The sequence below is a fragment of the Ranitomeya variabilis genome, chromosome 2 (genome assembly GCF_051348905.1).
Source record: "Ranitomeya variabilis isolate aRanVar5 chromosome 2, aRanVar5.hap1, whole genome shotgun sequence".
In the NCBI taxonomy this organism is placed as follows: domain Eukaryota; kingdom Metazoa; phylum Chordata; class Amphibia; order Anura; family Dendrobatidae; genus Ranitomeya; species Ranitomeya variabilis.
The window spans coordinates 699044977-699059597 of record NC_135233.1 but is presented as its reverse complement, the minus strand read 5'-3'; positions in this window follow the sequence as shown (position 1 = coordinate 699059597).

The window sequence follows — 14621 nt, the reverse complement described above, 5'->3', positions numbered from 1 at the left end:
ACAAGTCTCCTTTTTCAGCGGTTCCGCGTCTTATTTCTTCCAATACTGGCACCCTAGAACTGCAGCTTGGGACCCTTCACTAATCTCAGTCTCTTAGTCATGTTTATATGCCCAATCCTAGGTGATGCGGCTTTATCATTATGTGTAAAAATGCATTGAAAATATTTGGTCTTTCAGATCCTGTTCCTCCTGTTTTACTTTCATCGTTTTTTCCATAACTGAGTAAAGCACACTAACTTCTTCAATGTGTTAGTTTAGGTAAAGACAACCTTGAGGTCTACTCTTCCTCGAGTGATAGACTTAAATCCTCCAGTACACCTTCTTTCTTTTCTTTTCTTTTCTCCTTCTTGTCTTTTAAGTAATCAGTACTTATGACTTGATGGTAATCCCTTGTTAATATCAAAGGTCTCACTGGGAATTCAATGGTGTCCCTCCTAAAAGATCGTCTGAAAATGCATTGACTATTGAAATTATATACAAGACATTTGTATGTAGCTGTCTACTGTAATAGTTCTATACCTTCCATTACTTCCATTCTGGTGGATGTTTGGGTTCTCGTACCTGACCTGAACTTTTGAGAAAGTTTTGTTCGTGTATGAGAACAGTACCCGATCTTTCACCAGAACCTGGACCCCATTGAAAATAATGGAGACCCAAACTTGTAAGGAAAAAAAATGCTCTCTCTCCTCGCCACCACAGGCTTACCCTGAGCACTGCACCGGACTTCAGGAGAAAGTCCGTGTTTAGCGTTCAAGCCCGAACAATGACTATCCGGTATGAATGCTGAACATTTCGGGTTTGTCTATCTCCAGGGTCAGACTGGCCTGGCAGGGTATTGGGGTAATCTCCGGTGGGCCCTTGCAGTGGACCAGATAGATGATGGTGGGAATACGAAAAAAATAAAAAAATGTCTGCGGTTTTTAGGGGTACGGGTCCTTTAAAAGTGCAGGAAGAGTATGTGCAGGGGCACACAGCATTCTTTACCTGAAACGCCACGTCGCACATCCTGACATTAGTGTCATGCGCCGCTTGCAACAGGCGCACACATAAGTCAGCCGCCAGCCTCTGCTAGGTCGGCGGCCATTTTAATATGAGCATGCCAGATCTGCAGAGGAGGACGCCACCCGGCGCTGGGACTGTATCCAGGTAAGAGGAATCTTTTTTTCCTTTCTCTCTCTGTGCATGTGACCATGACAAGGGACCAGGATGGATATTTGGAGGACCCAGGATGGATATATGGGAGGAGCAAGACAAGGAACCAGGATGGATATATGGGGGTGGCCAAGATGGATTTATGAGCGGCTCAGGATTGATATATGGGGGAGCCAGAATGGATTTGTGGGGGAGCCAGGATGGATAAATGCATGGACAAACATGGATATATGGGAAAGCCAGGATGGATATATGGAGGGGCCAGGATGGATATATGGGGGGGCCAGGATGGATATATGGAGGGGTCAGGATGGATATATGGAAGGACCAAGGGCTATATATGGGGGAGCCAGGATGGATATATGGGGGAACCAGGAAGGATATATGGGGGAGCCAGGATGGATATATGGAGGAGCAAGGATGGATAAATGCAGGGACCAAGATGGATATATGGGGGAGCCAGGATGGATATATGGGGGAGATAGGATGGATGGAGGAGCCAGGATGTATATATGAAGGGGCCAGTATGGATATATGGGAGAGCCAAGATGGATGTATGGGGAAGCCAGGATGGATATATGGAGAGGCCAGGATGAATTTATGGGGGATCCAGGATGGATATATAGGGGGCAGGACAAGTGTCATGATATGTACTTTTGCCCTGTCCTGTATTTGAATAATATGCCATTTGATGTATGTATCTGTTCTCTGGTTTCTATTAGCTGTAATTTATGTATTTTCTTGTGCTGGGAGTCACCTGTAACAATGTCTCCTTCCCCCAATACTTGCAGCCCTAAGCTTTAATGTAATTAAGCTTTGTCAACTAGTGAAGGAATAGCCATTCTTCCTCACAGCAGGTGGCTAGTCAAATGTACATACTACGTAGACTAAGCGGAGCCGACCAGCATAGAATCTTCTGGTGGACCCAACCATTGAACAGAAGGTGTGACCCCTACCCCCCTTCATGGGCGGATCCCAGGAGCTCAGACAATCCATTCTTATTTTTGAGATCAGATGTGAGTTGATCCTAAAAGGAGAAGGAGTGGGGATTCTTAGCTGAGGCAAGACCCCACGTTCATCTGTGAATGCGGAAGCGAACGGGGCGAGACTTGAGCTGAGGACATATCTCGTCATTCGTGAGATTGTTTTGGGATCTGTTGGACTCGTAGAAGGACTATTGCTTTGTTAGCTGGCACAAGGATTATCGGGAGGTGCCCCGTATCTGTTCTGTGGGACTCGTGGAAGGACTATTGTTTCGTTTATCGGGTGCGGGATTACTGGAAAGCACCTCCAGATCTGTTTCTTTACTTGGACTTATTGTGGACTTCTCGTGAACTTGAAGGACAATATGGATATTTGATGTTGTATGCTCCCTGCTTTAATAAATCTCGTTGGATCGTCCCTCGGCCTGTTGTCCCTTCCTGCTCTGCCGTACACCCCGTCACAAACTGGTGGCAGTGGTGGGATCAGAGCAGAAGGAATGGAGGACAACGGCCCAACATCGGGAACCAGCACCGCAGAGTACAAGAACTGGACTGTGGTGAACTTACAAACAAAGGCCCGTGAACTGGGAGTCAGCTACAAGGGGCTCTCCAAGGAGCAGCTAATTGAGGCTTTGGAAGGAGTTCGCCTGCAAGATTACGCTGAGGAAGGATCCCCACAGCAAACGGAGGAAAGACGGCAGCTGGAGGTAAATACACAAAAAAGTCAGTGGGTTGTGTGGTACGAGGAGGAGTTGGCATTGCTGGGAGAAGAGGCCACCATAGACGATAAGAGAGAGGCCATTCACAGAGCTCAGGAGAGGGAGAGGGAGGCCATTCACAGAGCCGAGGAGAGGGAGAGGGAGGCCATTCACAGAGCCGAGGACAGAGCTCAGGAGATGGCATTGCTGGAGAGGCAGATCGCTTTGGAAGCAGCTAGAAGCTCCAGACAGACTGTAACCCCAGCACCCACCATGAGGGAACTCCCCAGAGTGTCCCACAAAGACTTCAAGCCGTTTAATGAGGCTGCAGGCGACATTGAGGGCTTCTTCCAGGACTTTGAGCATCAGTGTCGATTAGTGTTGAGCATTCCGATACCGCAAGTATCGGGTATCGGCCGATACTTGCCGGTATCGGAATTCCGATACCGAGATCCGATACTTTTGTTGTATCGGCAATCGGTATCGGGATTAATATCAATGTGTGAAAGAAAGAATTAAAATAAAAAATAGGGATATACTCACCTCTCCGACGCAGCCTGGACTTTACCGCCGTAACCGGGAGCCGTTGTACCTAAGAATGCACGCTTGAAGGGCCTTAGATGAGGTCACTGCGCTCTGATTGGTCCGTAGCGGTCGCGTGACCGCTACGCGACCAATCACAAAGCAGTGACGTCACCTAAGGTCTTTCAAGCGCTTGAAATACCTTAGGTGACGTCACGGTTTTGTGATTGGTCGCGTAGCGGTCACGCGACCGCTACGCGACCAATCAGAAGCTGCGGACGTCTTCTAAGGTATTTCAAGCGCTTGAAAGACCTTAGGTGACGTCACTGCTTTGTGATTGGTCGCGTTGCGGTCACGCGACCGCTACGGACCAATCAGAGCGCAGTGACCTCATCTAAGGCCCTTCAAGCACGCATTCTTAGGTACAACGGCTCCCGGTTACGGCGGTAAAGTCCAGGCTGCGCCGGAGGGTGAGTATATCCCTATTTTTTATTTTAATTCTTTCTTTTACACATTGATATGGATCCCAGGGCCTGAAGGAAAGTTTCCTCTCCTTCAGACCCTGGGAACCATAGTGGATACCGTCCGATACTTGGTGTCCCATTGACTTGTATTGGTATCGGGTATCGGTATCGGATTAGATCCGATACTTTGCCGGTATCGGCCGATACTTTCCGATACCGATACTTTCAAGTATCGGACGGTATCGCTCAACACTAGTGTCGATTAATGGAAGTCCCAGAAAGGGAGCGAGTTCGACATCTGGTGGGGCTCTTAGAGGGTGGAGCTGCTGCAGCCTATAGAGCTATGGGCCCTCGGGAGAACTGTGAGTATGCGGAGATTAAACTGACTATTCTAGAACATTATGCTGTTACCCCAGACACTTACAGGACTCAGTTTCGTACTTTAGCCTGCGATGAGGAAGTGTCTTTCAAGATGTATGCCCACCGACTCAAACAAATATGTCATCGCTGGCTGGAGGCAGAGGAGGCCTTAACCTGGGAGACCTTCCTCCAGGTTATCCTAAAAGAGCAGTTTTACTTCAAGTGCCCTGCTGAGATCCGGGAATGGGTGCGTGAGAGGAGACCAGCCACTGTGGAGGAAGCTGCAGCTCTAGCTGATGAGGTTCTCACCATCAAGCCTCAGTGGAAAAAACTACTACTCAGTGAGAAAAGAACTACCAGCCTCCCAACGCTGGCGGCCCCTGGTCCTTCGGCCTCCAATATTTACCATCCCACTAGACCACCAACTCATGGTGACCTTCATGTGACTGTGCCTCGCACTACTCCTGCTCCACCTTTGGGAATACGACGTGGAGGAAGAATCCCAGAGCGCAGATGTTATGGATGTGGGCAGCCTGGGCATCTGCAATTCCAATGTCCAGGTGTTCGGAGGCAGAACAGCTACAGACCGCTTTTGCCTGTTCATTATCTACAGACCCCCTCACCAGGAGAAGAGCTGGATATAGTCCCTGATGACTTGCCAAGTGACTCTGATACCCTGGCTCCCCTACCAGGAGTCTATGGGGTGTGAGCCCCAGCCACCTGTTCTTCTGAGCTTCAGCACAAACATCTACAGGAGGTCGTGCTGGATGGCCAAAAAGTTGTTGGCTTCCGTGACACTGGGGCTTTCCTCACCATAGCTGATCCCCGAGTAATTCAACCAGAAGCAATTCAAAAGGGACCAGGAATTGCCATTAAATTGGCTGGAGGCACCCAGAGATATATTCCAAGAGCGAGTGTGACCCTGGATTATGGCTTTGGGGCCAAACAATGCATGGTCGGTGTGATGAGCGGCCTCCCTGCAGATGTTCTTCTAGGAAATGATGTGGGAAATCTTCATTGCCACTTTGTCGGTGCGGTAACCAGAAGTCAAGCCAAGAGGGCAGCGTATGTGGATGTGTACAACCAATCCATGGAAATGAGGCCACCAGAACTGCCGTCACAGCCGGTGAGTGATTCTTCTTGTGGGGATAATATGAATGTTACTTGGGATAAAGTTCAGTTTAGACAAGAGGTAGAGACTGACCCCACCCGCGCTAGTTTTAGAGCTTGAGCTGAGATAGGACAGCTAGGGGAGAACGGGGAAAGAATTATCAGAGAAAATGGACTTCTATATCGGGTTACCAATGCCGACTCCCTAGATAAGCCCTGGACTTATAGCAAACAGCTGATTGTTCCTCAGAAGTACAGAATTCCCCTATTACACCTTGCTCATGACATTCCTACGGCTGGCCATCAAGGCAAAACTTGCACGGAGAGACGATTGACTCAAACTTTCTATTGGCCGGGGATTTCCCAAGCCATAGCGCATTTCTGCCGAACTTGTGACATATGTCAGCGTAGAGGGCGACCCGGAGATCACCCAAAGGCACCCCTGCAACCACTCCCTATAATAGAAGAACCCTTTCAAAGAGTAGCTGTCGATATCATTGGACCTCTTGCTAAACCAAGTAAATCTGGAAAGCAGTACATTCTCACTGTCGTGGACTATGCCACCCGATATCCAGAAGCTGTGGCCTTGTCAAGTATTTCTGCAGCCAAGGTGGCCGAGGCCTTGGTTACCATCTTTACCCGAGTAGGATTCCCCAGTGAGATCTTGTCAGACCAAGGCTCCCAGTTCATGTCAGAGCTGGTCCAGTGCCTGTGGCGCACTTGTGGAGTACGAGTGATCCGAACGACCCCGTATCATCCCCAAACAAATGGACTTTGTGAATGATTCAATGGCACTCTGAAGAATATGCTAAGGGCCTTCACTGACAGATTCAGACTGGGAGAAGTACCTACCCCATCTCTTGTTTGCCTATCGGGAAGTTCCCCAGGAGTCCACTGGGTTTTCCCCCTTTGAACTACTCTATGGAAGAAAGGTCCGAGGACCCTTAACCCTGCTCAAGGAATACTGGGAGGGGCAAGTTGAGGATACAGGAGCCCCTGTTGTCCCTTATGTCCTAAAGCTGCGAGAAACCCTGGCTCAACTTGCTAGTTTTGCCCAGAGTCATGTGCGGATGGCTCAAACCAGACAGAAGACATGGTATGACCGTAAAGCACGCTATCGGGAGTTTGTAGAAGGCCAACAGGTCTTAATGATTGTTCCCCATCGGCAGAATAAACTGCAGACCACATGGGAGGGTCCCTTCCGGGTTCTCAGAAAACTAAATGACACCAATTATATTCTTGCTTTACATGATCAGGGGCTAAGACAAAAGACTGTCCATGTGAATATGATTAAGGAGTACCATGACCGGAACATTCCAATGATAGCAAGCTGCCGGCTGGCTTCAGAAGAAGGTCAAGAGGATGAGGACTCCCTACCTGATCTCGTGGAAGCAGCGAGAGCCCCATCTACTGTGGAACAGGTTCCACTGGGAGATCACCTGGATTCCTTACAGAAAAAACAGATGCTGGGAGTGCTTCAACAGAGACGGGCTGCTTTCTCATCCCAACCAGGTCGAACCACCATCACCCAACATCATGTAGACACTCAGGGTATCCGTCCCATACAACAGGCTCCTTACCGGGTACCTGAATCAGTTCGACACACCATGCAGCACGAACTGGAGGAGATGTTACAGCTTGGGGTAATCCAGGCCTCCCATAGCCCTTGGGCCTCTCCTGTGGTGTTAGTACCCAAGAAGGATGGGAGTACTCGGTTTTGTGTGGACTATCGACGACTAAACGACCATACCGTCAGTGATCCGTACCCAATGCCCCGTATTGACGAACTTCTAGACCGCCTGGCTGGGTCCCGTTATGTCACTACCTTGGATCTCAGTAAGGGATACTGGCAAATCCCTCTGACGGAGGAAGGGAGAGAACGGTCCGCTTTTATAACCCCCTTTGGTCTGTATGAATTTCTAAACATGCCCTTTGGAATGAAGAATGCCCCTGCAACCTTCCAGAGAATGGTGGATCAGATCCTCCGGGGATGTGGTGACTTTGCTTGTGCCTACTTGGATGATATCGCAATCTTCAGCCAGACGTGGGAAGAACATCTGAACCAAGTAGCCGTTATTCTTGACCTGCTTCTTGCAGCAGGCCTAACCATTCGACCAGATAAATGCCAATTGGGGATGGGTGAAGTTCAGTACCTAGGGCATAGAGAGGGAGGAGGGAAGCTCCGTCCTGAACCTGCCAAAATCCAAGCTATTAGAGACTGGCCTGTACCCCAAACTAAGAAACAAGTTATGGCTTTTTTGGGCACTGCTAGTTATTACCGAAAATTTGTTTCTCATTTCAGCACGGTGGCCAAGCCTCTTACCGACCTGACCAAGAAAACGATGCCCCGGCTGGTGGTCTGGACTCCAGCCTGTGATGAGGCTTTTAACCGGCTGAAGGACGCTCTGGTCTGCAACCCTGTTCTGGCTGCTCCAGACTACAAGAGGAGATTCATTGTGCAGACTGACGCCTCTGCTTATGGACTGGGAGCTGTACTCAGCCAGGTGAATGCAGCTGGGGATGAGCACCCCATTGCCTACCTCAGTCGGAAATTGCTGGACCGAGAAGTGACCTATGCAACTGTTGAAAAAGAATATCTGGCTGTAGTGTGGGCCCTCAGGAAACTAAGACCGTATCTGTATGGACGAGAATTCACTGTGGTTACTGATCACAATCCCCTCATCTGGCTGAACAGAGTCTCTGGGGACAATGGACGCTTACTACGATGGAGCCTGGCTCTGCAGCCCTATAACTTTACCATACAGTATAGAAGAGGCAGCCAACACCAAAATGCAGATGGACTGTCCAGGCAAGAGGAGCCCTGAGTCTGGTCAGCCATGCCTGTGTGTACTTAACCAGCGACCTGCAGAGGTCCCTAGTACGTACACAAATTGGGAGGGGAAGGGATTGTCATGATATGTACTTTTGCCCTGTCCTGTATTTGAATAATATGCCATTTGATGTATGTAACTGTTCTCTGGTTCCTATTAGCTGTAATTTATGTATTTTCTTGTGCTGGGAGTCACCTGTAACAATGTCTCCTTCCCCCAATACTTGCAGCCCTAAGCTTTAATGTAATTAAGCTTTGTCAACTAGTGAAGGAATAGCCATTCTTCCTCACAGCAGGTGGCTAGTCAAATGTACATACTACGTAGACTAAGCGGAGCCGACCAGCATAGAATCTTCTGGTGGACCCAACCATTGAACAGAAGGTGTGACCCCTACCCCCCTTCATGGGCGGATCCCAGGAGCTCAGACAATCCATTCTTATTTTTGAGATCAGATGTGAGTTGATCCTAAAAGGAGAAGGAGTGGGGATTCTTAGCTGAGGCAAGACCCCACGTCCATCTGTGACTGCGGAAGCGAACGGGGCGAGACTTGAGCTGAGGACATATCTCGTCATTCGTGAGATTGTTTTGGGATCTGTTGGACTCGTGGAAGGACTATTGCTTTGTTAGCTGGCACAAGGATTATCGGGAGGTGCCCCATATCTGTTCTGTGGGACTCGTGGAAGGACTATTGTTTCGTCTATCGGGTGCGGGATTACTGGAAAGCACCTCCAGATCTGTTTCTTTACTTGGACTTATTGTGGACTTCTCGTGAATTTGAAGGACATTATGGATATTTGATGTTGTATGCTCCCTGCTTTAATAAATCTCGTTGGATCGTCCCTTGGCCTGTTGTCCCTTCCTGCTCTGCCGTACACCCCGTCACAACAAGGGACATATGGGGGCCAGTATGGATAGCCGGGGGGGGCAGGATGGATATCTGGAGGCCAGGCTGCACATATGGGGATCAAGCTGGACAAGGGACATAGGGAGCCAGGATGGAGCAGATTATAAAATAAAGGGTGACAGGCTCGGTGAGATTATTAGATTATTAACTCCTTCATAACCGGAGGTATTTTTGGCTTTGCTTTTTCGTTTTTTGCTACCCTTCTTTCCAGAGCCATAACTTTTTTTTTTATCAACATGGCCACGTAAGGGCTTGTCTTTGTTCCTTCTCGGTGAAAGACCTGGCTATTCATTGCTTGCGTTGAGAAACACGTGATGGTGTCTCCGCGGCTTTTCTACATGCAGTTGCATATTTCCCTTAAGGGATGGGGGCAGTGTTCTGGATCACTGCGTTGAGAAACACGTGATGGTGTCTCCGCGGTGTTGGATGTTTTGTTCTCCCCGAGGTCATTCATCCTTATGTTTATAGTCTTTTCACTAGGCACTGCTCCTAATAGCCAGTTTCCTACTCTACACTGATGAGGTGCAAATACCCCGAAACAGCTGTCTATGGATGGATACCATGTTTTGGCATAGGTGGTTTTCCTTTTTTGGATGCTGCCCTTCCCGTGGTTGTTCCTTCCCGGTGAAAGACCTGGCTATTCATTGCTTGTGTTGAGAAACACGTGATGGTGTTTCCGCGGCTTTTCTACATGCAGTTGCATATTTCCCTTAAGGGATGGGGGCAGTGTTCTGGATCACTGCATTGAGAAACACGTGATGGTATCTCCGCGGTGTTGGATGTTTTGATTTCCCCGAGGTCATTCATCCTTATGTTTATAGTATTTTCACTAGGCACTGTTCTTAATAGCCAGTTTCCTACTCCACACTGATGAGGGGCAAATACCCCGAAACAGCTGTCTGTGGATGGATACCATGTTTTGGCATAGGTGGCTTTCCTTTTTTGGATGCTGCCCTTCCCGTGGTTGTTCCTTCCCGGTGAAAGACCTGGCTATTCATTGCTTGCGTTGAGAAACACATGATGGTGTCTCCGCGGCTTTTCTACATGCATTTGCATATTTCCCTTAAGGGATGGGGGCAGTGTTCTGGATTACTGTGTTGAGAAACACGTGATGGTGTCTCCGCAGTGTTGGATGTTTTGATCTCCCCGAGGTCATTCATCCTTATGTTTATAGTCTTTTCACTAGGCACTGCTCCTAATAGCCAGTTTCCTACTCCACTCTGATGAGGGGCAAATACCCCAAAACAGCTGTCTGTGGATGGATACCATGTTTTGGCATAGGTGGCTTTCCTTTTTTGGATGCTGCCCTTCCCGTGGTTGTTCCTTCCCGGTGAAAGACCTGGCTATTCATTAATTCCACCCATAGGCGCACGTGTCACATGACTGTGGGTCGCAGATGGGTAGGCATGACAACCCGGGGTCTGCAGTAGACCCCTGTGATTGTCATTGCCGGATTGCTATGAGCGCCACCCAGAAGATCGCAGCTTCTAGTCTCTCATGGAGACTATTGAAGTAAGTGAAAAGTGTAAAAAAAGCTTTTAAAAATATAAAAAAATATAAACGTTCAAATAACCCCCCCATTCAAAATAAAACTATTTAAAGGGAACCTATCACCCCGTTTTTTTCGGTATGAGATAAAAATACTGTTAAATATGGCCTGAGCTGTGCATTACAATAGTGTAGTTTGTGGACCCCGATTCCCCACCTATGCTGCCGAAATACGTTACCAAAGTAGTCATTTTCGCCTGTCAATCAGGCTGGTCAGGTCGGATGGGCGTGGCTTCTTCCCCCAGATATTGCGTAGTTTTCCGTTGGTGGCGTAGTGGTGTGCGCATGTCCAACGTCCCCAATCCTGCACGGGGGGGTGAAAATAGCAGCGATGTCCGTTATTCCATTGGTGGTCGGTGGGCGCGGCCATCTTCCTTTGGCCGCGCGTGCGCAGAAGCGGCGCTCTGCTGGCCGCGGCTTCAGGAAAATGGCAGCCGCGATCTCCATCTGCGCACGCGCGGCATCCCGCGGCCATTTTCCTGAAGCCGCGGCCAGCAGAGCGCCGCTTCTGCGCACGCGCGGCCAAAGGAAGATGGCCGCGCCCACCGACCACCAATGGAATAACGGACATCGCTGCTATTTTCACCCCCCCGTGCAGGATTGGGGACCTTGGACATGCGCACACCACTACGCCACCAACGGAAAACTACGCAATATCTGGGGGAAGAAGCCACGCCCATCCGACCTGACCAGCCTGATTGACAGGCGAAAATGACTACTTTGGTAACGTATTTCGGCAGCATAGGTGGGGAATCGGGGTCCACAAACTACACTATTGTAATGCACAGCTCAGGCCCTATTTAACAGTATTTTTATCTCATACCGAAAAAAACGGGGTGATAGGTTCCCTTTAAAAAAATACACACATTTGGTATTGCTGGGTTTTGAACTGCCAAGATATAAAAGAATTAGTCTGATCCGTAGCGACTTTTATTCGCCGCAACATTGCATTTAAATGAAGCAATTATTATTTTTTTTTTTTAGCAAACTTTAGTTTTTTTTCACCACTTAAATAAAAACAACCTATACGTGTTTGGTATCTACAAACTCGTAATGACCTGAAGAATCATAATGACGGATCAGTTTTAGCATTTGGTGAATATGGCAAAAAAAAACTGTTGTGGCACTGCATTTTTTTGCAATTTCACCACACTTGGAATTTTTTTCTGTTTTCAGGTATATAATATGGTAAAACCAATGGTGTCAACTCATCCCGCAAAAAAAAAAAGTGAAATTCTTCAGGTGAACTCGCCTCTGCACCATGTGACTTTCTCGGTGCTAGCGGGGATCTCACCGAGGTCACCTCAGTTCAACCCTGCTGGGAATGGAGCCTCAGTGACGTCACCGCTAGTCACTGAGGTTGCGCTCACATCAGCTCATTCACCAGTGGTTTTCAGCCTGGACGTTCGTATCTTAGCACCGTCTAGGATGAAAACTATTTATCCCTCTGTTCTGTCTCCGCCATCTAATTTGTTACTTCCAATTATCTGTTTGCATAATTTGCAGTTTCTCAGCCAGTATACAGGACTTGATATATTCATACCTTTATTTGTAGTGCTTTGGCTCCCTCTAGCGGTCAGAGTCATGTTGACAGTTGTATTTTTCTGTTATGTATTTTTTATGTCTGATTCTCCTCCTCCTTTGCAATGCATTATGGTAGCTCAGCCTACATTTCCCTCCATTATCATTTCACTTCCAGTTTGCCTTCCAGGAAAGAAGCTTACACTTCATCCCCCTTGCGATTGCATTGCCGGTATGTCTTTATGCTCTCTGTAGATATTTCTGCTCTATATTAGCCTAGCTTAACCAGTTGCACTCCTAGTCCAGTTACTAGCCTTCTAAATGTAATGCATAACGTTTATCATGTGTATCATGTGTAATATGTATTTGTTCCCTACCATGCACTGATTCTATGTATATCATTGTTCACAGTTTCACCGCATCAATATACCACTACGTTTAATAAAGCACAGACTCAACCACAGTCTCCTTATTGGACCCCGGTATAGCGGTTTAGCTGACTGGATAGCTACAATGAGCCTGCCTCATTTAGTGAGGACAGAACAGTGAAACGGCAGCCATCCAACTAGTGGGATTCAAGTCACCGGCTACTCAGAGACTAAATACAGCTACAGCAATCTCTGCACAGCCAAGCACTTTCCCAAGATACCATGTCTCACAAATCGCATAGAACAAGATCTGTTACTTCCGTCTCCTCAAAGACAACATCCATCAGCAGCGCGGTCGCCATTGCCCGCGCAAATGCTGAAGCCGCCAAAATATGAGCGAGCTTTGCTGACCAAGAGATGCAACTTAAATTAGAAAAGGCACGCTTAGATGACGAAGAGAGAAGGTCACGCTTAGAGAGAGCCGACCAAGAGAGAAGGACGCAGTTAGAAAAGGCACGTGTGGATGCCGCCTTAGAAAGCTTAGCAGCAAAAAGGGAAGCTGCCGCAGCCCTCGCTGAAGCGGAGTCGCTAGAAGCCGCGCAAAGTCCCAAGCTGCATAGCCAAAGCAGTATGTCGAGTCTGGAGTTTCCACTACAAGACTCACCACAACGCACATCTCAGTATGTTAATGAACTTCCTGATCCAAACTATAACCCTGAACCAGCACCAAAACGAGAATACGACGTCTCCAGCGAAGTGAGCGAGAGTCATCACGAGGCTCAGCTCCAGGACAGAAACAAACTCGAAAACGTGACACAAAACAACTCTGCTAATGACTACCTTGCCCCTCACCAGGTAACCAATGTGGATCACCCTGCTGACACACCGTACGTGAGACTGAAGCAATACGACACCGGCTGGCGCCACCCTGAGGACACTAACAGGTATGAACGCACCTCACATCACTATCAGGGCGACCCATCACCAGCTTACTCTGCTGACAACCGGTTCACAACAGAATTTGCCAGGTTCTTCACACGACGTGAACTGGTTGCCAAGGGGCTCATGAAATTCACTGACCAAGCTGAAGGATACAGAGCTTGGAAAGCTTCCTTCCAAAATGTCATTAGAGACTTGGGGCTACAACACAGGGAAGAGATAGACCTGTTAGTCAAATACCTGGGAGAAGAGTCAGTCAAACACGCAGTAAGAATCAGAGATATTAATATAAATCGCCCGGAGACTGGCCTCAGAGAGATCTGGAAGAGGCTGGATGAGTGTTACGGTTCGGCAGAGGTAATAGAAAGAGCCTTGTTCAAAAGAATCGATGACTTTCCTAAAATTTCTAACAAAGGTCTCCAGAAACTTAGAGAGCTAAGCGACCTACTAAAGGAAGTCCAAGTTGCCAAATACGAGGATGACCTACAGGGACTTGCATTTCTCGACACAGCCAGAGGTGTTAACCCTATAGTCCAGAAGTTGCCCTACAATCTACAGGAGAGGTGGCTCACACATGGTTCCACGTACAAATACAAACACAGTGTTCCATTTCCCCCCTTCTCCGTTTTTGTAGACTTTATACACCAACAAGCGAGAATTAGAAATGATCCCAGCTTTGACTTTGCAATGCCATATGCCACACCGTCACCACCTGCAAATCCACACAGAACATCCGTGGCAGTACACAAGACTTATGTTTCTTCTCCAGGTTCTAATTACAGGTCTGCTGGCTGCTCCCAATCAGAGACAAAGGTGCAGGACCCTGACAAGCAGTGCCCACTTCATCAGAAGCCTCATCCTCTCCTGAAATGCAGAGCCTTCAGAGGAAAATCTATGCCAGACCGCAGAAGCTTCCTGAAAGAGAACGGTATCTGCTACAAGTGCTGCTCGTCCACAACTCATCTCGCCAAGGACTGCAAGGTCAGTGTAAAATGCACAGAATGTGGCACCACAGACCATAACACTGCTCTACACCCAGGCCCAGCTCCATGGAGTGCACAAAACACGCCAGCTGACAGTGAGCATGGCGGGGAGGAAAGGAACACTGATACAGCTACGCCAGAGATCACTTCACAATGTACCGAGGTCTGCAAAGGGACAATAGACAGTAGGTCCTGTTCAAAAATATGCCTTGTCAGAGTATACCCAAAAGGCCATAGA